General features: G+C 33.9%; 1 non-coding gene across 1 annotated transcript; it reads left to right on the top strand.

Moving 5' to 3' along the window:
• The first annotated feature begins 9,863 nt into the window (after positions 1-9,863).
• On the top strand, positions 9,864-9,966 carry LOC149176799 (U6 spliceosomal RNA). The gene has a single exon (XR_016258970.1). It is a non-coding gene; the product is annotated as a U6 spliceosomal RNA (small nuclear RNA).
• The last annotated feature ends 786 nt before the right edge of the window (positions 9,967-10,752 follow it).

Genomic DNA, 10,752 nt, shown 5'->3' with positions numbered 1-10,752 from the left:
TATATATGTGAAAATCAATGACATGAGCTTTCACATATAGTTTATACAAAATAAGGCTATATCATAAGATCTTATTTCACCGATAAATTTTAAAGTGAAAATGTGAAACACTGCATCTTAAAAAAAAATTCTCATTTTTAATTATCAAGTTTTACAATTAAATAAAATGATAAAAGTCTTAAAGATAATTAATCCACGGCACTTTAATTTTCTTTAATATTTATTACACTTTATTAAACCATTATTTAAATTTTTTCATAAAATTAATTTTCCAAGTGCGATGAACATGTCCTTACAAACCAAGAAGATTGTGCATATATTAAGATGCAGCGTAAAAATATTTTCAATTCATAACATTTTCAGTAATGATTGATTTTATATTTATATATATATATATATTAAAAAACTATTAAAAAAATGTATATATTTTTTATTTAGAAAATCAAAAGATACCATGTCTAGTTTTTCTATGAATTTTTTTAATACAATTTTTTTATCAGAAAAAATATATTTTGGTTTTGGCAATTACATAAAAAGTTTATTTTGATACTTTAAAAACAGAGAGGAAAAGGATTAAAACAAAAGAGAATATCAAGATATCATTTGCTGATTCCTAAATTCAATAATTTCCACAAATCTATTTCCTAATAGAATTGTTTATTTTGATAAGAAGTCAACTAAAGCATTTGATTCCCTAGAAAAATTAGAAACATGGACATCATAATATTCCTTTTGTAATGATCGGATTTTAACTTCTAAATTCAAAACATGTAAGTGAAATCTTTTGTTAGCCCATTCCATGGTTGTCTTTGAATATCCAAAAATTCTAATCTTCTTCAACTTCTTCATTTTGGATAAATGCAAGAGACTCCAAAGACTAATCAATTTTGCCTTTTGATCAATTCCCTTCACCAACCTAATTTTATTATAAAATAATGAGAATAAGGAAGATAAAGGGCCAACCCTGCTCTACATTGACCTTGAGAACATCCTCCATCAAAAATTCCATAAGGAAAATTTTCTTCTTGTTGAAGAACTTGTAGTTGCCTTATTTTCTTTATCTTCTCTAGATTAATTTGTTCCATAAATGTGCTGCTTATTTTGTGAGCTTGCAATGTAAAATTAATATAGTCATTTGAAGAAAAAAAAATTAGATTTCTAGAAAGGGATAATCCCCATAACAAAAATAAAGGAATAAATTGACCTTGCGATGTAAAATTAATATAGTCATTTTGAAAAAATAATTATATTTCTAGAAAGCGATAATCCTCATAACACAAATAAAGGAAGGAATTTGAACTTGGAACCTCCAAAGTTTTTTTTTCCAAAACCAATGATTATCTTCCATTGTAAAATTTCTTCAATAATTCAACTCATTCCTCACCTATTGCTAAATAAATTTTGTGAAAGGGAAATCAATAAAAAGATAGGGAATGGTTTATTTTCCTCTCTTACATGAGATACATATGTTGGGCCATTCTATCCTCTCTTTCTACAAACATCACACATCATAATTTTGTTTTACAATACAAGCCACATAAAAAGCCTAACTTTAAGTTGTCCTTGGCATTTCATTTGGTTGTAATGTCTCATGTTTGTAAATTATAAGACCAAATCACTCTATCAGTAATGGGCTCTCGTAATGTAACCCCACAGTTTTTAACCATATAAATATAATTATCCCATTTTGTCTACCAAGGCTCATCAAGTCCTAGACTTGTCGTGTGTATCCATGTTTTAGAATTCATGACACAATCATATTGAACCGAAGCATCAACTAAAGTAAACATATCTTTTTATAAAGGAAAGATGGCGAACCTTCGAATAAGTTGAATTGTCCTTTGTCCCCTATCCAAGGATGCATTCCGAGTAACACTTAATGCCTTGATCCCACATGCCATGGAATCCAACTCCCAACCTTAATTAATGCTTGGACTAGATTTGACCAAATAATGGAGGATCCCTTAACACATTTACACTCTAACATAATCCAATCCACCACTGAATCATGTTTAATATATTTTGTAAAAATGATTTTGCTCCACAACCCATGATAGAAAATAGCTCGCCAATAGCTCTTAGCTACCAATGCATAAAAAAAACCCTAGATCATGAAAATCCCATCCACCAAAACACTTAGGCGTTGCGATTTTGCTCCATTTAACAAATGCATTAAATTTTCTAGAATTTTTACTTGCCCATAGAAATCTTTTGCAGATTTTTTGAAGACTTCTAAGAACATTTATGGGAACTCTCAACAAGGTCACCCATAAACTAGGATGGCCTCAAATTGCTTTCACTAGGATCCATCTACCAGAGGAAGAACCATGGGTTGCACCAAAAATCAATTCTAGCCTCCATCTTTTTAATCAACCACATCCAGCCACTAGATAACCATTGAGTTTAAGGTAAAACCAGAAATATTTAAACCTTCGATTTAAAAATTAAAAATTATAAAGAAAAACTAATTTAAGAAGCTTTGTTCTTTCCTCATCAATATTTGACAACATACCCAAAAAAAAAAAAAGACTTATCTTTACTAACAAACTATAAAATAGAAAAATACTAACTACCATAAAGTTTAAAATATATATATATATATATATATATATATATATATATATATATATATATATAATCCTTCTTAAAACAAATTTATTATATTCATAATTTTAATAGTTCATGGTAAGGATTTGTTGACTTAAACCCTCAATAGCCCATCAATATAATGAAAAACTTACAAAGCATTCAATGTCATTTCCCCTTGAATCAGTAAAACCTTATCATCTCCTTTGTGAAGGCATTTTATTTAGGTCTTTCCATTCCTTCTCTTTCTTGTCATTAATATCAGGTTCTTCCACATTTCTATCATATGTTGTCCAAGTGAGTTCTTCAAATATCATCATTTTTGAATTATCTACTGTGTTTTCCTATCCTAGAGATACAAAATATTCATCATAATCGATGAAATTTTCACATGGGAATGCAAATTGACTTGTTCGACTAGCTATGCCTTATTATGACAGCATAGTTATAAAATTGGGTAGAATCTATTATAACATTTGAAAATTCGCTAATCCTTTCAATGCCGAAGAATTATCAGCAAATTTTGATTCGTTTTGCCTTCACGAGATCACGTTATAGATATAGGGGAAGAAGAGATGGCCTTCAAGTAGAGGATTTAAGGCCCCTTAAGCCTGCTCAGTGCCCTACCTAGAAATTCAAAAGCAGCCTCCACATGTAAAGTATCCATGCTTTCCACACTTGAATGTGTTTGTTGGTTGTTTCAAGAGGGTGATTTTATGGGAATAAACACTTTACCCAAGCAAGTGAGACTAGTTCTTGTACTTATTAGGGGAAGGTGAGCTTGCTATCATTGTTGGGAGGAATTGTTTTTCTCTACCACCATGTTGTGTTAGTGATAAAACTGTCAAAGAAAACCATTGAAAAACATGGTAATATCATGCATTTCATGATATATAATTGGTGAGCCCTTGCGATGCATATAGAACTAGAAATCCATCGAGAACAAAGATCAATATGAGCCTTTCGATTTTGAAATAGATTGTCATATATCAAACTAAACACACAGATAACCAAGCATTTTTCTTTACTAAGACATTAACATGTACCTGTCTCAATTTCATACTCTACTGTGAAGTGGCGATGTGGGTTGCATGCTAGCACGAAATGGACCCACAAGTGTGTTGTGTTGTTTTTATCAATTTATAGATTTTTTAATATTAACACATGAGTTACATGCAACTTCATAGTTGTTCTTTGGTAAAAATACTTTATCAATTAATCATTAGGTCGATGCACATCTTATTTTACCCCAGGCTTAATGCATTTGGACACATAAGTAACTAGTATTCTCCTGGTAAGTAGTATATGCATCTAGCAATCAAATTCTGGTATTTTCATGGTAACTCACATCTGCATCTAGGAGGAGAAAGGACTAGGATTTCCCCCAAGGGGAACTCCTTGGTTGGTGGACTCCATCTTTCTCAACCTAAGACCAATGTAGGAAAGATGATAATTATTCTGATTAAAATAAATTTTAGATGCTTTGACACAACTTGTTTTTTCAATTTTCAAGAGTCGAGAAAAAACAAAAGATGACTCTAGTCGCCTTCGATTTTTAATGAGCCTGAAGTGACAAGTGCTCAGATGGAACTTTTCTTTTAAGGAGTCTGAAAAGGAACGAAAGAGACTACTCTCGAAATATAGACAGAGGGATTACCAAACCAATCGCAAAACTGCAGAATACTTTTTACGGTACGGCAGTCAATCTTCCCGAAAGTTGTGTTCAATGCATTGCCCTAAACTCTTGTGCTAATACCTTAGCTAACCAAGCTGTCCACAGTCACTACGACACCGTTCACATCAATGCTCTCTCATACATTTAGCCCATCCCATGATGAAGCTCACGTCAATATTCGTTATTTGTCAGAGGTCACAAGGTGGTGAGGTGAGCAGAGATGGAATTTGATGGGTAATTTGCATAGTGTGATTTGTCTGTTAAATATGGTTCAAAATTTTATAAATTTATCAAAAATTTTATGAAAACAATCGTCAGATTTATCAAATTTAACGAGTAACTCTCTTTTGAAATTCTAATGGTAGTGAGTGGTTGCATTTCAAACCCACAATGACTAACGCATAGCAAAAATTAGATACATGAATGACATTATTATAACAACCAGCTTTTGGATTTTCCGTGAGGTCAGGACAAGTATTGGTACATGCTCATTCATAGTTGCATTAAGAGTGAGATCATGGGTGTCGTCGTGTCCAAGCACGGTAAGTGCTCGTCCTTATGGCGATTGTGGGAGTCTCTTGCCCATCAATGCAATATTTCCAATTCCTCCCCTAAATGTTGTGTGCTTGGTCCTTGTCTTGCTCCCTTCAAGTAATGGTGCACCATGCTTTATCAATTTGAATTGGAAAGTATTCAAGACTCCCTACATTGCACATAAAGTCGTATTGAGCAGCTCGCAGCCTAGATAGGAACTCAGATTCTGCCTCGATGTGCATATGGGACTAAATATAATCATATTTTTCCTCGACGTGCATCTCGAGCTAACTATTCATTCTCCACTAGTTTCACATGGTTTTCGGCATGCATCTCGGGTTGACTATTCTTTCTGAGGTATTTTTACTAGGTTTTCACATGATTTTTCAGAAAGCCTTGAAGCATGCAAGCACTATAGAATAACTTCTTTACGTTGAAAACATTCCTTGGGTTAATTTAAATGCATACTTGCAACTTTATCTTGACAGAATTTTTTTAAAGCATTACTGTCACATTCCTATCGACAAAAATTTGACTAAATTTCTTTTTTGGATTTTCACTGGAAGGCTTACATTCTTTAGTATTATGCAACTGATGGGGTGTAAAAAGAGATCTTGAAGCTTGTTCATAATACGACTCCTGAAATTGATGGTCACAAAATTAATTTCAATTCAATTCTAAAAATTATGTCCCTTGACATCAACCAATGTGTAAATAAACACTCATAATTAAGATTTCAAAGATAAAACACTCATAATTACAATTTCAAATATATGAATACCTTGGACTCTGGAAGTTCTACATTTTTCTTTCGAATATCTAATGTAAGTGAATCTGATATATCATGTTATCTTGCATGTTTGAAATAGGGAAGTTTACATGTGTGAATTCATGGGTAATGCTAGAGTTTTTCTTAATAATTCCTAATGTCAACTACTTGCAATTACATCTCTAATGGTTCATTCTAAGATCATTATGTTTCCACTTCCTTCAAGGGCATCATTAATGGAACACTCCCATACCATTATTGTCCTAAGGCTTAATTAAAGACACCTCTGGCTCTAGTTTCTCTTGGGTCCAGAGCTGAGAATGTGGAAGGACCCTCAACTACCCCTACAGTGCATTGGTATTTTCTCCCATCTTTCTCAATTCTTGCACTTTGTCCTTAATCATTGAGGTCTAGAAAGTGTTGTATGTTGCCTTGAACCTATTGACAATATCATCATAACTTGTACATAAAGGTGTGAAGAGATTTTACATGTTTCAACAATGTAGTTGAATCCATTTTTATGAGATTTTTCATGGCTATGTTTTTTATGAACCACCTTCCTAGTTTCATAGCCACCCCGGATTCAATTGGGTTCCAAGCTACTTTAAGGTTCGAGATGACATCAATAATATGCACATACATAAAAATTTATTCATCCCACGAGTAATAAAAAAGGTTATGCAAACCAAACTTCACTCCCCCAAAATTACGATTTCTGTAGATCTAATCGAGCCAACCATTATTTGACATCTCAGGGAGCGTTTAAGGCCAAATGATCTGATTTCCAATAGGAAAAAATTCTTTTCCCTGGCTTGGGATTTCCATTTCTGCATCACAAAATTGAGCAAAAAGTACCGAAAAATTTAATATGTCGCCTTGTCATGGGTGTTCATACATGCCTTCAATAACTCCATCATCGAAATTGATTTGATTTATGAAATTCATTTCCATCTGATCCCTCACCTTTATTTATTTACACTATTGAGTCCTGACTTCTTCACTCATGGATCTATCCTGATGATGAACCATGGAGGATGGTTCGAAACGTTGATTCCGGGAATTTGTATGCGATGCCTCAGGAGGACAACATACATAAGTAGATCTATTTGAATCTTTAAATCGCATACACTCCCCATGCTAGATTTTGCATAGGTTTATAGCATAATATCACAATCCAAAAAGAAAATGTATTTACAAAATAAGGCACTTGAAAGATTTAGAGAGCCTACACATAGTCATTTTCTGTGAACAAAATGCCTTTGAAGACCTCATGAAACGAGTAGCCAATCATAACTTAAAAAGTTGAATCCAATTTTTTTTAACTACACTACATCTTTCTTAACCAACCAAATAAATATAACACACTTCTTTGATACTACCTTCACAAATTAGGATACAAGTTGCCAATTAGTTCTCTATGATACTTTCTCATACTTCCAGCCAATTACACATCTGTTGCTACATTTTTGCATGCGAATTCCAGTTCATCAGTAACAGATCAAAGTTGTGCACAACTTTTTACACCCATTATTGATTAGGATTTTTTAGCACTGCCCAAGGCACTTCACAACTAAGTACATGTTTAATCGGATATGAATGGATAAAAATTGTGTAGCTTCTTTAAAATGAATAGGGAAAGCATCATGAGATGCTTTTAATATTGATATCAAAGAGTGGCATTGACCCTAATGCTCTACAGCTATACAAACTGGACAAAGAGAGTGACATTGACTGTAATTTATGTTTCTTTTGTATATGTTTGTGTTGCAAAATTTTTATTAAACTTTGGTAGAAATTAAAGGAAACCAAGGTTAAAAAAACTGTACTTGAAAATTTCAAATTAAAGATTGTTACAGGTAGAACCACCCTAGGGTCTTGGGTTGAGAACCCCAACAGAACGGAGGGCGTACAACATAAAGAGACACACAAACAAGAATTCCTAATACTTAAACTACTGAAGTAGGAAGAAGAGGTATTACTTGTAGGTCTTACGTTTAAGGTCATTCTTGTAGGGTCCAAACCCTCTGCTTCTTCCAATGCCTTAAAACCTACAACCTATTCAAGGAAAGCATATACAACAACAATAATAGAAGGCATGTTCATTATATCAAGGTTAGGTCATATAAGCATGTAAGAAAATAAGCATTAATGTAAGATTCTATAAGCAAATCATGACATAAATTAATGCATAAAGACCATAATCATCAGGAAGAAGACAATGCCTCTTTATTAATGTAAGCTAAATAAAATACAGAAGGACTACAACTTGATTCATCTACCAGCTCTAAGCGAAACTGTCTTCTAGATCCATCTTGCCCAGGCATCAACAATCCTTCTTCATAGGTATACAAAAGCATGCCATGAAGGGATGATGGACATCTCAAGAAGGAAGCAGGGGTTTCCTATGACTTAGGAGTGCAGAAGGCACATGGATATCTTCAGACTTGATCAGGGATGTAATCAACTATAATATCAATATCTAATATTTTCTCCTCCCTTAGGTCTTCCCATGGAGGTTTATTTATACTTCTCCAAATTAGTTTTTTCAGTTGGTAAACAGTTGGGCCATGGGATATAGTAGGTGAGTATCAAATCAAACCCGTCAACTTCACCGAATTAAGGGATATTATCAATTTTTTAATGTTTTAACACATATACGCGGGTTGCGTATAAGCTGACCCGCTTGTGCATGGCTTTATATAGGGCAAAATCATGTATAGGATTTAAAACATTGTTTTTTAGAAAATGGGCCAAATCTAGTAGGGAAGGGTTTCCCTAGGCCATATTATAGAGCATCAAATCTACCAAGGGTGGTAAATGGTGCTATAACAAAGATGAATGAATGTTATTTATAAATATATCTTAATTATATTTTCATATTTAAAAAAGCCATGGGTCAAGCCACCATTTAAAAATAAATTGTTGTATTTTTTTGGCATTTTCATTTATGAAATTACTCACATCCATGCTAAGTTGTAGGATGCACCTCTCTCCCCCCAAAAAAATCCTTTTAGGCTTTAATATTACTCTTTTCCATGTGAACATTGTGGCTGAGATGTTAGAAACCCACACTTTTAAAAGTTGTAAATTGCTAGTTTGTTGGGTGTGGTAAATACAATTCTTTGTCATACTAAAGACCTAGGTTCAAACTCTAGGAATATAGCCCTAGAAATTAAGCTTGGTAGAATTACTCAGTTCAAAATGAAATTTTCAAGAAAATGCATTCCTCTAATAATTCAACTCCTCCATGTGTTTTAGGGTTTTTTATTCGTATTGTGGTTGGCTACCCTCATGGACTTTGAAAATATCAATGGTGTGATGGGCAGTGCAGATTAGTTCTTTTCTTTTGTCTTGTCCCTATGCTTATTCTTATCAATGTAAAAATTCTAATCTAAAAATTTTAAAAATTCTGAGAATACATTGGCAAATTCCACTGCCCTTTTTTCTTGTCCCCCTTTGGATTCTTGTCAATGTAAAAATTCTAAAACTTCTGAGAATACATTGACAAAGTCCACTGCCTCTTGTTCTATTGGCAGGTACTTGCTTCTTTGAATCCCTTCTTTTTATTATTAGCAAACCCAGTCAGATCAGTTACTTGTCCTTATTCAATTGCAACCAACCCGCTATTCAATAGCTCCTCATGCACGCAATTGGCAGTACGTGGATATTTGACTGAGCCAAAAAGTTTATATGATAAATTAAGAAACTTACTTAGAAAATTCATTCTCCATCGTGTGTAATTTTTTTTCTTCATGACATTGTTCTTCGATACCCATCCTACTCGACCTTTGATTTGGAAATCCCCTCAGTCATTTGTCCAAGGAGGTGTGTAGAGCTACTCTCCATCATTTTTACTTCATCGTTCTCCATAACAATTGAGAGGACATTAGGAAAAAATGCTATAATATAAATATTTATCTAATTCTCAATTCTTTCTAGAGAAAAATATACTCCAACACAAAAACAACCCCAAAGATGCCAAGTTCGTAGCTCTGTCGAGCAATTCGTGATTCTGTGGAGCAATGGATATTTTTTCCCTCCACTGTGACTAAGCATAGGAGGTTCTGGTCCAAATCAACACTAGTGGTATGGAAATGATACACTTTTAGAAGGAAGATCTATAAACACCCACATGTTCTGTCTTTACTTTAAGACCGCGACAATGAATAACAATTCTAATACACTCAATTCCTCTATTTCATATGCTCTACTCGCCTTAGGCCCTCCGATGAGGGCATAGGCCTAGGTCAGGCTCTGATACCACTTTCAAGATCAAAAGACACAACAAAAGGCAACTATGTCTCTTCAAAGACATCTAACAAAATTGGAATGATACAAAGAAGATTACAATGACCCATGTGCAAGGATGACATGAAAAAATCGAGAAATCGTCCAAATTTTTATAAATGGTTCTAGGTCCACTGTGCCCACTATTTCAAGCAAGAAGGAGGTTAGAAGGAGTGTGTGAGTTTGGTTTTTTTCAACTCATTTTTGGGCATTGTTGTTACATTCACTAATGAGTTTTGAGAAGATGGTATCTTGTAACACATGGGAGTCGACAGCCAAAAATCCCTCACTAGAAAGTTGGTAGCTCATCGTGCGGTGTTAGTAGGAAGTAGGAAGGTGGCTCTAGCCATGGTATGGGTGGTTCACAACCATATATAAAAGAAAATAGTACTCACTGAGAAAGTAGGGACCCCTCATCAACATAGTTTGAGTTTATATCTGTGTTGGAAATAATACTGAGAGGGGGGGTGAATCAGTATTATCAAGTTCTTTTAATAAATCTTCCTTATTTATTCTTTGAATTATTTTTGCATGTCAGTACCATAAAATAATGAGCATGAACAAAGAAAACAGATAGTCACACCAAAGAACACAAGATGTAAGGTGGAAACCTATTGTGGGTGAAAACCACCTGCTGCAATATGTCTCTATCTTCTTTCAAATTAGAAACTCTTTTTACAATGGTTTTGTACTGGTGCAGTCCTTTACCAGTACGCAGGCTCCAACCTGGAGAGAGCTACAACTCTCTCTCGTTTTCCAGTCTCTCCTGGAAGGGAGCTACAACCCCCTACTTCTTTTCTTTCAAGGACCACTTTTCATAAATTTTCAAACTGGATCCAAGAACATCAAAGACCCATCAACTACACTTGCATCATCAATCTCTGATTTCACAAAAGCCAAC

Source organism: Pinus tabuliformis, chromosome 4_1 (genome assembly GCF_031772625.1).
Source record: "Pinus tabuliformis cultivar Carrire ecotype Pingquan chromosome 4_1, CPIR1, whole genome shotgun sequence".
In the NCBI taxonomy this organism is placed as follows: domain Eukaryota; kingdom Viridiplantae; phylum Streptophyta; class Pinopsida; order Pinales; family Pinaceae; genus Pinus; species Pinus tabuliformis.
Note: the sequence above shows the minus strand (reverse complement) of the source record. Positions and strands in the feature narration are given on the sequence as shown.